At 35.2% G+C, this 12,950-nt stretch overlaps 1 long non-coding RNA gene across 1 annotated transcript; it reads right to left on the reverse strand.

Annotated features, from left to right (window-relative positions):
* Positions 1–1,557: 1,557 nt before the first annotated feature.
* Positions 1,558–2,169, reverse strand: LOC113293712. Its single transcript, XR_003332493.1, has 3 exons — positions 2,039–2,169; positions 1,877–1,942; positions 1,558–1,790 (listed from the first exon to the last, which is right to left on the reverse strand). It is a non-coding gene; the product is annotated as an uncharacterized LOC113293712 (long non-coding RNA).
* Between the last annotated feature and the right edge of the window lie 10,781 nt (positions 2,170–12,950).

Below are 12,950 nucleotides of genomic sequence, written 5' to 3' on the forward strand. Positions count from 1 at the left end.
CAATTACCATTTGGGATGTTCCCTTTAACGGGCGTGACATGTAAGAGTTTCCAATCAGTATATGTAAGAGACTAACTTAACAAGGGATTACTATGAGAAACACTACAGCACCTATTGAACCGATGTAAGGTTAACTGTCATGCCTAGCTCAAGTACATGCAAGTTCATGAAAGGTCTATTTTGACATTTAACTCGCGGAACAGTTATCAGCAATAATACTTCTTGTATATATGATACATCTAGCTAAATTGAGTTGCGCATGGCCCCTTTCTATGCCTTCTCACCAGATCACGGTAATGATTTCGGATGCTAGAGAGAGAGAGAGAGAGAGAGAGAGAGAGAGACTAGATACGTCCTTGAAAGAATGGTTCGGGGTTCTGGGAGGGAGAGATGATATGGAGAACCAGAGAAATGTAGAATCAAATAGAGCCCAAGCCCTCTGTCCCATATGCGAGCTCCAACTTTAGAACTCAGTTTAGCCGTTCATGATTTTATAGCCATGATGGTGGTGTATGTGTTTCCTAGAGTTGATTTGCATCTTGTGTTATCTTGAGTTGAGACAGTAAAAACATAATCCTGATAGATTGTAGGATACACATACACCACCATCGATCATGGCATAGTTCTTTAACGTATTAGGAATTTTAGCAAATAAACTGTGTGGATATGCAGTTTTGCTTGTTAGAATAATTATGGTATTCGCTTAACGCATTTCATCAAGTAGTATGATATAGACGTGCATAATTCTGTATGGAGAAGAACAAATTAATCTATGAAAAAGACATCTATATAACTAATGTACATGCATTTAATTACCAAATCGTTTGAAGACATGATATACACATGCAAAATTGCAACGTCATAATAAAACTTAGGATCAACTGTTGAGTGTAAGTGAATGAGAGGACCACACATTATTATTTTCAAGAACTTGACTACCATAATTGTGTTTTTGCCTTCTCACTTGCCAGACATTGGGAAAGAAACTATCCTTCAACAGGCACTCTTGATGGACCTGATGCTCAAAGCAAAGTTCTGTACGTTTGCCTTGCTTTAGGACCAGACTTGCCCATCAAAGTAATGTACTAAGAACGTCTACAAAGGCTTTGAAAATATGACGTAGGGATGCACAAAATTGCATCATCCAAAAGTAGTCACCTTTGTACATTTGCTTTTGTAAGAGCATATGTAGTGGTTCGTTTTATCTATCTCCCATCCTCATATTGGTTTCTCTGTATCTATCTTCGCTTCTCCATCCTTAAATATAAAGGAGCCTTGGAGAATCTATAAATCCTAATGATGTAACAACTCACCCAATTAAATTTTTACACACTACTCTCATTTTATCATCTAATTTTAATAGATAATCAAAGGTTTTCCATTGATAATAAGTTTTCTCTCAACCTGGCAAACAAATTCTAGACTCATGGACCCTTCCATTTTTTATTAGCGCATTATCTTTCAAACTAAATTATTTCTGTCTATATAAGTTCAAATTTTGCATTATTCACATAGAGTCAGTAATCTGGTTCTCATGTTCTACGTAGGTTTCAAGATCATCTGAACTGCTTTTCTTTAAAATATATAGAATTCATACAAAACTAGTTTTGTGTTTTGAATAACAAATCAGTAGAGGCATTTGATAATGTCAATGGGTATAGAAACCGACTACTAAGTCAAAACTTGTTTAGCTACCCAGAATATCTACCCACCACAGAACAAAAGACTCTTATATAACTTGCTTAATTTACTTGATGTTGGAACCATCTTCAGTCTTGAGTCTCTTGACTCTGCGCTTGGCAATGTAAAAGAACTTATTAACAGTTGTGTGTATATGTCAACCAAAGTTCTAGATTCTCAGTAGAAATAACTTTACCTTCTGTCACTAAGAAACCGAACGCAACTCTATGTCTGTCCTGCGGAACAATGAGCTATCCATTCACTGCTTGTCGAAATTCAGGATTCATAATGAGAAGCAAGCTTTTTAGTATTCATAAAGCAATCAACTGCATGCTATCTCTGTAATTCAGAGTCAAACCTTATAAGGCTGGACAAGCCTGCTGATCATTTTGCTTCCATTTCATGCTAAACAACTGAGAATAAAGAAGAAGAAAAATCTAAACGAGACCTCGCCGGAGAGGCACTATATCGTAGAGTTCAAAGTTCTTGTAATGGGGAAGTAGTTGTCTTAATGACTTTTTGTAGCCATAAATTATTCATCAGTGTTGTGGGACGACTATGACATAATGCATAAGTCATGGCCTAGGTTTCCATGTGAGTTCCGCCAGCCTGGACAAATCAAACACTAAAGACCTTTTCTGTGGTCGTTCTATCTGGCCATACAGAGACTATTCATAGATAAGATCTATACTAAAGATCTTATCCTCGGTTCTATCTTAAGCGATGTATAAAGACTGATCCAAAATCCAACGATGTGAAACAATTCCAATCATGTAAACACCTGCCAACCGAACACAAGGGTTCCATCTATAAGAAATCTGGCTTTGGCACACACAATAGGTAACACCTCTATTTCACTGCATAGGAGAGCGCACTCCAAATGAACCCACATTTAAGGACAGACTCGGATATAAGGAGATTTTGTTGCGGAGCTTAAGTTGAGGATGCTAAGAGTATCTCCGATGAGGTTGTGATCAGCTTCCTACCAGGGATTGGCCTCTGTGACTGTGAGGGCTAACGTGGGCTAGCTTAAGCCTGGTCATCTCCTCAAGTTCATTCTTAAATTTCGAAAGAATCCTAATGTAGTGCAATACCCCGGTCATATATGGCTTTTGAGCCTATAAGATGAAAATATTTTCACCGTGATCAGAGAGAATATACACTACTTGAAATTGGTGTATATTAACTTAAAATTGTATCAATATCCCCCTCGTCATGATTAAATTAAAAAAATCTGCCATTACAAAACCTGGCTAAATTGGGGGCCAATTATCGGGGGCATATTACTAGATGACAAAAAAGATCATTGGAAATAAATTTTACACAACCCCTTATCCAACTATAATCTAACTACTTATTTTACCCCTGATTAATTAGCATTAATTAATTATATTAGGTGTTAATTATATTTTAGATGTGAGATCAGCTAATGGTAAATCGATCTTCAAAACATCAAACAACTAAAAAAATTTGAATTTTTTTCGTAAACAGTACCCAGAATCGGTTTACGTTCATGCACTCGAAACCGGTTCTGGGTTGGTGTTTTCGAAATTAACAGAGGACTTCCAGAATCGGTTAAAGTACACACAGATAAAATAAAATTCTTATAATCGGGTTTTTGTGGGACATATATAAACCGATTATTATATCTCATAAGAATTTTTTTTCATTCATTTCATATCTACTCCTTTTTGTAGGAATTGCGGATGCATTTAGCACATGCATCATGCCTTTAAACCCCTAGGAAACCCTAGTGAACAAGTTATAGTCTCGTGAGGGTTTACATAGAGGTCACCAACCATAAAGTCCGGGCCATACTCCGAAATTTTGGATACCATGAAGTGATAGCTTGCATCGAATGCGAATGCTTCCCCCTTTTCCTCCAAGTAGCGCTTTCACTACTTCATGCTACAAAAACACAACACAAACTTACTTAGTTAGTGGTGTTTCATTTGGAGATAAAACAACATGGATTACGTAAAATAATCCACAAAAATACTTACAAATTGTTCGATGGACAAGCTAGAGTGGCTAGCGTTCAAAATCCGATGTTGGATAGGTAAATAAGCAAGTATCGCACTTTCGATGACTTGGTTCCTAGCATGGATTTTGAAAAGACGAGGGTACCCAAATATACCTCAAACTAAAAGTTTTCCACCTATAAGTCCTTTCTCCGAAAGTGATTGTCTATGGACTGAGTCGAGACAGTACAACTAATCGGTTCACACTTCGTGTGATCGTCTATGGATACGAGATCGAGACAATACGACAACTAGATAACTTGTGTGATTGACTATGGATACAAGATCGAGACAATGCAACAACGAAGTATGTTTACTTGATAAAAGGTTCGGACTTACCCAAACACAATAGGATTACTTATCAAGTAAATAGGAATTAACCTTTGTGTAATTTACTTTAAATTATAATAACAACAATTATAATTGCGGAAAATAAAAGTAAATGACACAACAATATTTTGTTAATGAGGAAGCCGCAAATGTAGAAAAACAGCGGGACTTTGTCCAGAATTGAATACTCTCATGATAAGCCGCTATACAAAATCAAACCAACTTCGTATAGTTGAGACCAAGCAACTAAACCTATAGTTCACCTAGTTCCGTCCGTATTCGGTTTCCATAATTCCTGGAAATGCTTTGTCCAAATAATGACCGAAAATCTCTTAGAAAATCTCCAACTAGTAAATGCACATTACTAATTTTTCATTTTCCAAAAATAAAATTAAAAATCTTAAATAAAATATTCTCAATTTATTTTATTCGATCTGGGATTTTCTTCCTTTAGCTATTAAGGAATAACTTTGAACAATTAAAGATAAGCGTTACTGCACATGTTCAAATTATGTCGACATCTTTACTTTGTAAGTCCTATTTCATACTTACAATCTTGAAACCGATTTGCAACACTTCCAAACAAGTTTAGAATTGGTTCATCTGACTTTTAAGAACTACGTGACTGATCAAGAACACTCAATCACCAAACATGGGTTTCACGGTTCTACCAAAACAAGTTTCGGTTCTACCTCCATGTGAGTACTTTGCATAGTCACGCTAGTTACCAAAATTCGGTTGACTAGGTACTAGGATCGGTTCCCCACATATATATGGTATCTAACTTGTACTTGTTGCACATGTCCATAGGATCAGTTCCCCTTTGCCTAAAAACGTGTTGCAGATGTCCATAGGATCAGTTCCCCTTTCTGCTAAAAACTTGTTGCACCTCATACAAGGATCGATTCTCCTTTGTGATAGGTTGCACCTCTTACTAGGATCGGTTCCCCTTTACCCAGAGTTGGTCATACCAATAACACTAAATCGATCATACCATCTCAGGTGATTACTTAAGATCGGTTTCACTAATAAAAGTCATACCAATGCAAAAGTAAGGCCTTTGTGAATAGTTTTACCAAGAACATTAACAAGTCATGATCGGTTATACTAATCACACATATTGGTAGTTCAAAAGATATACAATGAATAACAATACCAGTAATGCCTAGCGATTTCTCTTTCGATTCACAAAACAAGTTCATGAATTTACTTCCTTAAAACAAATGTAAAACATTGTTTCCTAGGATGAATCTTCACCTTATACCCATACATAATCACAATAGCATTCAGACGATTATGTCGATGTCTTATCTATAAAGTTTAATGGTTAAGCAATAAACCTCGTATTGTGTTCCTTAATGCTATGTCTAACTAGAGTATAGTCATTCATGCTTCGCAGTTTTGTTTTCAATATGCACGACTTGAAAGATACGTTAGGGAATGAAACATTTCAAGTTAAATATCACTAACCTCAAGTGGAAGGATGATGTTGTCGTTGTAGCTCCTTACTTCTTCAAGTCTTCGCAATACTTGTAATGTCTCATATCCTAATACTTTCAAGCTAACCTATACGAATTTTACTCTAGTACATAATCAAGCGACTCTTAAATGAGTTTTGGCTCACTACAATATGACAACCAAACTTGACATACCAACGCTTGGTGGGTTCAACCGAGCTATGCTCTAACAGATTTGTAGAACACTTCTTCCATTTGGATTTCCAAAATCTTCCCTATATTTCTTACTTACCTTTGTCCAAAAGGTTTCGGCATCTACCCTTACGGAGGACTGATTTTTAATTCGAGTTTCGGCGTACCATGCTTTTGTGATGCCATTGTTGTATGTAGAGGTATTGGGAGAGTTAGAAAGAGTATATAATGATATGAGATTTAGAGAGTATATGTATATAGGTGTGTGTTCTTTTGTGGAGGTTTGGAGTGATAGGAAATGGAATGAGCAATTTTGGGGAAAATGGGGTCAAAGGATGAGCTCTCTATATATAGAGAAAGGCCCCAATGGTTTTTTTTTTTGAGAAACATGAAATAATTTGGACAATCAGTCTTCTCGGAGGTCCATAAAATCCGATTGTGTTTTTATGCCACCAAGAATCGGTCTTTGTTGTGACCAACATAAACCGATTAAAGACATGTAAAAAAATTGAATTTTTACCGACACTAATCGATTTATATAAATGCACATATGATCCGATTCTAGCGTGAAAAAAATACAGAAAAAGCAGCATTTTTAAGGCATGAAGAATCGGATTATAATGACCCCACACATAAACCGATTTTTTGATAGATCCTCGACAATCAGATTATGTTGACATATCGAGTAGCCCGATTGTTGGCATGTTTTTGGGTAGCATAATTATTGAGCATGCATAAACTTTTTTGATACACATAATTATAATTAAAACTTTAAGTGCATTAAGTTCAAACCAGAATCATCCAAAATATAAACCTTAGCCATCCCAAAAGAATGTTAAAAACTTAAACAACCAAGTCTTAAAACCTAAAACTTTTAATACCTAAAATTTATACTTAAAAACTTAAACTTATAAATCATAGAGCACCAGCATTAGGAGAAGCAACACCGGGAACATTTGCAGCAGCAACATCAGCATCAGGAGTAGCATCAGCACCACCAGCATCAAGAGCAGCAACTTCTGCATCAACCATGGCTTGATATTCAACCATTTCTTCAAACATAGCTTCCAAATGTCTGTGGCGATCCCTCTCAGCTGAAATCAAATCCTTCCTTCTCCTCGTGAACCTGATGACCTCATGGAGCTCTTCCAGTGCAAGCTTGTCTACCAGTGCGAGTGCTTTCTCCAGACGGGTCTCACGCCCATATGCAAACTTGTATAGGCTTCTTTCTAGCACTGGTTGTGGTGCCCAGTGAAGGTCCTCATGGGTGATATCTCGAGAGTAAAATGCAAGGTGGCCTAAGGCTAAGTCATATGGTCTTCTAATCTAGCATCTAGATTGGAAATCCACGTCATCTAAGGCAACCTCTTCAATCATAACAAAGAGAAGCTGACATGAAGATCATGGAAAAATCATCGAACTTCTTGAAAACACACAAGCACAAAGGGTTGCCAAGTATGAAACAAAGGAAGAGTGCCTGAAGAAGAACATGGAAAACTCTTCAATCTTGGCACAAACACAACAAAGAGAAGCTGGCATGAAGATCCTACGCCAAAACTTGAATGAATTAGAGGATTGTGAGAAACCCCTCTATAAAATATGGAAGAACGAGATTTTGGCCCGTCATGGATTTCCACTTATCCCCTAAATTAAAGTGATATATTAGTAATAATTTAAGTTATTAAGAAGTAGGATTTCAATTTCAATGTACTTTTTTATGTTTTACGTTATTTAGAAGTAGGATTTCAACTTCAATGTACTTTTTTATGTTTTAAGTTATTTTAATTTTAATGTATTTTTTTAATTTTTTAAAAAAAACATTGTAACCTTGTTTTGCAATGTAATTGAAAATTTCCCTTACTTTGGTAAATTCTCAAATTTTGAAACAAACAACAATTGGAACAAATTTCCAAACATTTGACGAACATTTAGAATTTGAAAAAAAAATAGTCGTTGGTGGTGTGTAGGGGGTGTAGGAAAAAAAGAGGTCAAGCGTTGAATTGTGCAGCGCCAGTGTTTAGAGCTGAACAGAACAGCTCCCAGGAAAGCGCTGAATAGTTCAGCGCTGATGCCCTGGAATATTCGCCTAGCGCTGAATCGTTTAGCGTAGAGATCACTTTTTCAGGGTTGAATCATTCAGCGTTTCAATCTCGCTGCTAGTTGAACTGCGAGCACTTGATAGGAGAGAGAACTAGTGTTAACTTTTAGACCACACTTTTTTTTTGATTTGCAACACTTAATGGCCAATCTAGCAGCTCAATCTAGCCCATAGGGGTTAGCCTAAGTCCATATCTACAAAAAAAAAATCAATTTAACAATCGTTACATAATTAATTAAACATATGTAATCCGATTCTCAACAACAAAACACACAGGAATGTCAAACATTCACAATCGGTTTATGTGGTACATATATAAAACCCGATTATGAAATGGAATCTGAAGAGAGAATTCACAATCGGTACATTAGCAAGCAAATAAAATTCGATTACGGAAACCCGGAGTTCAAAAGCATTTAGTACCCAGAATTGGGTTATGCTAATGCACTTATAAACCGATACTGGTGATGTCTTTTCATATTTTGATTTCGGACCCAGAATCGATCGATGTTAATCATCATATAAACCGATTACTCTGCATGCTCTTCATAACCGAAGAACAAAATCCAGAATCGGTTTATACGATATGTCAACATAAACCAATTCTGGGTAAGATCAGAGATTTTGGTTTTCAAAAATCGAAATTCAAACATGTATCAATGAAGAAATGGGAATACTAGAACGGATTGATGGAGATTTATCTTTTTCTTGGTTGGATCGAAGATCGTTGGAGAAGAAGATCAAATATTTTTTGATTAGGGTTTTGAGAATTTGGAAAGATAAATAGAAAGTATTTTAGGTTTATGTTTTTATGTTTTTTGGATTTTTACTGAAAATGGTAATGGATTGATATTTATATGAGTTAGTTTTAGGAATTCATTTGGGGGTAAATTAGACTTTTTGTGAAATTTGACACCCTATAGCCATTTGATAGAGTTGTGAGAGAAAATTCATAGGCCCCAAATAAGTGGACTGTCCCCAAACTAGCCAGGATTACAAAAATGGTGTGAAATATCTCATTTTGCTTTTCTAGCATGTCTCATGAAAAAAAAAACAATCACATTTAACATCAGTAGAAATCTAAAAGCGGCTATGTCTAATGTTTTTACACAAAATTGGTTAAAAAGACCAAAATCAACAATTCCTGAGTGAAAAGGACGTTTAGATTTTGATACTGTTCAAATGGACAAAAATGTAAAAATAGCCAGGATGTAAACAGTTTCATCCTACCCATTTTCAAATATTTTTTTTATTTTTAATTTACATCAGGATGCATTCAGTTTCATCCTTGCTATTTTTTAAGTTTAAGTCAGGATGAATCCAGTTTCATCCGTACTATTTTTTTGTGTCCATTTCACCCTTCCTAATTTTTACTCGTCCATTTAAACCATATTTTAAAAATATTTGGACAAATGACCCATTTTCCGATGTTTTTATACTATCAAAGTACGTTTCACATTTTGTAAGTTAACATCTTCATCGGTCAAAATAAGAGGATAATGCCCTTGAAGTTGCACTATTCAAAAGTTTTTTTTTTTCTTTTTCTATGTGATTAATAACCAAAGCCTGTGTCTTCTTTACAAATCCTAAGAAATATGTGGCGAATCAACTCATCATCAACAACAACACTCGAAGCTCATGCAAAAACTAAATAGATAACATCACCGACCGAAACCTAACTATCATTATATAGTGGTTGTTATTATTTAGGCAATACACCCCAAGCATAACACAGAGTAGCAAAGAAGTTAGCAAAGAAGTAATAGAAAGTGTGAGAAAGTTTCTATTCATTAGGGTTTGGGTTTGATCCTTAACTTGGATATTAAGATTCTCTATTTATAGAAATAATGACGACAAATCTTTCATGATCCGCACATATGTTAAGTTACATATATTCTAGAATATTCCTACTAATGGACTTAGGCCTAATGCTTTTATACTTACAAGTAGAGTGCACGTGCTCTGCACTTTTTCATTCAGAAATTTTATTTTTAGGTACACTAATTTGCCTATTATCTACTACAAATCCCCATGTTTCTATTTATTACGTTTAGGTCCCTGTTCATTAGGTTTACCTTTCATTCTGTTAGAAGTCCCCTCGTTTATCTTTATTCTGTTATAAGTCCCCGCATTTCTTTTTATTACATTTTAAGTCCTCCTATGCAGACACCAAAATATAAAATGATCTAACGGCTGAATTTTGAGATCATCAGATCCAACGGACGAACAACACGGAAATGTGCAGACACCAAGACACGGAAATGTTTCGGGTCTTTCTTGTTGCTATTAAAAAAGGCTATCATTGGGGAGTCACATTCCAATAGAAGGGCTTCACATGGATTCCTAGTGACTAACAAGTTGGTTATGGGGTGCTTTGATGCAATATCAAATGCCTAGGTTACCCTCATCTAAAATAAAAACATAAAAATGAAAATCAAAACCTAAATCAAACTAAAAAAATCTGCTCCTCTTCTTCTCTAAACTTCCTCTCTACCATCAGCCCTAAAACCCTTCTCTTTTTTCTTTTCTTCAATTTGAATCATTTTATTATTTTCGATTAATTGGCGATCCGAAAACTTATAATCATTGATTGAAATCTCCGTTAAAGATGTGGAAGAAACAAATTAATAGAAGTCATAATAATCAACATACCAATTTTATTTGAAATTGTTAGATTGATTTAAATCAGTGAAAAATTAGGTTTGTAAAACCAGTTAGGGTTAGGTATTCTTAATTTCCTAACCGTAAGTCAATTTACGGTTAAGTTTTTTTATTTTTTTTTCTAACCGTAAGTCAATTAACGGTTGGATTCGACTCTCACAAACATAACCCTAAGATATCATGTATTATAACAAAATTTCAATTAGGTATGACTTTTTTTACCGTTGACTAGACAACCTAACCTAGCCATAAAATTTTCCGTCCATGTATTTATCTTTGAAAGTTTATTTAGGTTTGGTCGAAGGAGGATATACGGTTAGTCAATGAATGTGTCTTAGCACTCAAGTTTGGATTAGGATATAGCATAGCCAATCCTAAAATACAGCAGGATCCCATTACTTCGCATTAGAACTCTTCTTACAAACTTCCTTGATGGCAGTTGTTACCAAATGAATGAATAAGTTAATGCTTATAACCTGGAACATTTCAGGAATTTCAATCTCTCGAAATCTGCTCTTTGGTTATAGTGAAATTGTAACCCCGTTCGAATATCTCTTAAGCTTTTTGAGAGAGAGAGGAAGAAGAGATGGAATGCTGGCTGATGGGATTTAAAGGAACTCTGCAAGATGGTTTGGGAACAAAGCAGGCAAGATGAAGCTCGTAGAGAGGTAGTTAGGGGATGGTAGGGTGTTGATTTGTTTGTATTGTTTTATATCTTGTTCATTATGTGAAGCTTTATTACCTCGAACACAAATATGGAGAGTACTACGGTAAGTCAATTATTGAGGAGAATTTGCCTTGATTTGCAGTGGGAATATGCAATCTTTTGGCGGTTTAAACACCAGAACAGTATGAAAGTTGATCCGACCCATTAGTTTCTTTTCAGCATCTTTGGTTCTTGGTTTATCGACTTCTTTTTTCCTTTACATTTAAAATCGCCTAGCACCAAAAATGTTTTGTCCACAAAGAAAAGTGGCGTCATTCATGCACCAGCTTCCTTCTCATATCCACCATCGTCAGCACACGGAAATGTGTATCACCTGGACATTTAACTTTTGCCAATTGAAAACAATCTGTGATACACAGTTTAGTCACTTCAGTTGATTTGAAACAAGTAAACTAAAACTAAAACTAGAATGATCAATGTAACAAAAACAAGTCCCACGACATCTATGTTCAATCGTATCATTTAACCATGGACGATTGGGTTTGATTTTTAAGAAGCCAACTGTAATGTTTATACGGTTAGTTTCAAGTTCATAAAGCTTCCCGTAACGATCTTTTCTTTTCTTTTTTCTCCGGGGAATGGTAACGACTTTGTTCCATGGATGGAGATGCATTTATGTAAGGCTTGAAAATAGGGAAGAAGAACTTCATTTACGGTTAGAAATTCCTAACCGTAATAAATCTCAAAACTTGTTACGGTTGGAAGATGCTTATTCCTAGCCATAAATAGTAAGAAAATATGCATTTACGGTTAGAAAATTGGTACGTCCTAGCCGTAATCCAAAAAAATAAATAATGTTCCGGACAACTATAAATCACAATCAGTAATTTAATCTAAAAATTAAATTATTTAACCTAATTAAATAATTAATACTAATTAAACTTAACTCGATTAACACGAATTAATTAAGGGCTGTTTAGACATTATGAAAATATTTCATATACGGGGTTTTTGGATTTACTTATGGGTGATCCTTTTTGTCCTATTAGGTGACGCCCCTTTATTGGAATGTGACGCCCCAATAATAGCCTTCCTATTAAAGGGGGAGATATCTCTAGACCTATAAATGCCTATGTAGATAACGGTACACATGCATATTTTTTTTTCCCTTGGATATATTAATTTAGCTCTAGAAATGAACCCCGAACCCTTTCAGATATAGAATACGCAATTAAGGGATATATAAAGTAATTGGGAATATAATAATAAGACAAAATAGCGATTTAAATAGTAAATCAGAGTCATCCTCTATCCATGTATTTTAATTAATTTCTGATCTACCCCTCACTAATCATGTTTATTGATTAATTATAATTAACTAATCTATTAAATTATTTGATAAATGATTAGTACAAATCAAAATCAATACACTTGGGTGAGAGTAGAAGGAATTTTTTTGAGGTAATAGGAATTTGGTTAAAATGAGTACTCCCAACATACAAAATGCCGACAAAATCAATGCCGACAAATGTTACAAAATGTACAGAAAATGGGTACTCCCAACTTACAATGTCGGCACCATTTTTCGGTATGGTCTTCATCACTTTCACGGTGGTCTTCAACGCTAATACAATACCGGCAATGTAAAAAAAATTGTCTTCAAAGTGAGGAGCTGACAGCGAAGGAGAAGAGAATTTGAAAGGGAGTGGGGAATATTTAGGTTAGATTTAGATTTTATTTGTTTTAAAGGGTATTTTAGTACTTTTGACCCTAAAAAACACCCCTTAGAAGAAGCTATTGGATGGGGATATTAATTCATATCCCCCAATTGCGCGTTCCAAATA

Source organism: Papaver somniferum, chromosome 7 (assembly GCF_003573695.1).
Source record: "Papaver somniferum cultivar HN1 chromosome 7, ASM357369v1, whole genome shotgun sequence".
Classification (NCBI taxonomy): domain Eukaryota; kingdom Viridiplantae; phylum Streptophyta; class Magnoliopsida; order Ranunculales; family Papaveraceae; genus Papaver; species Papaver somniferum.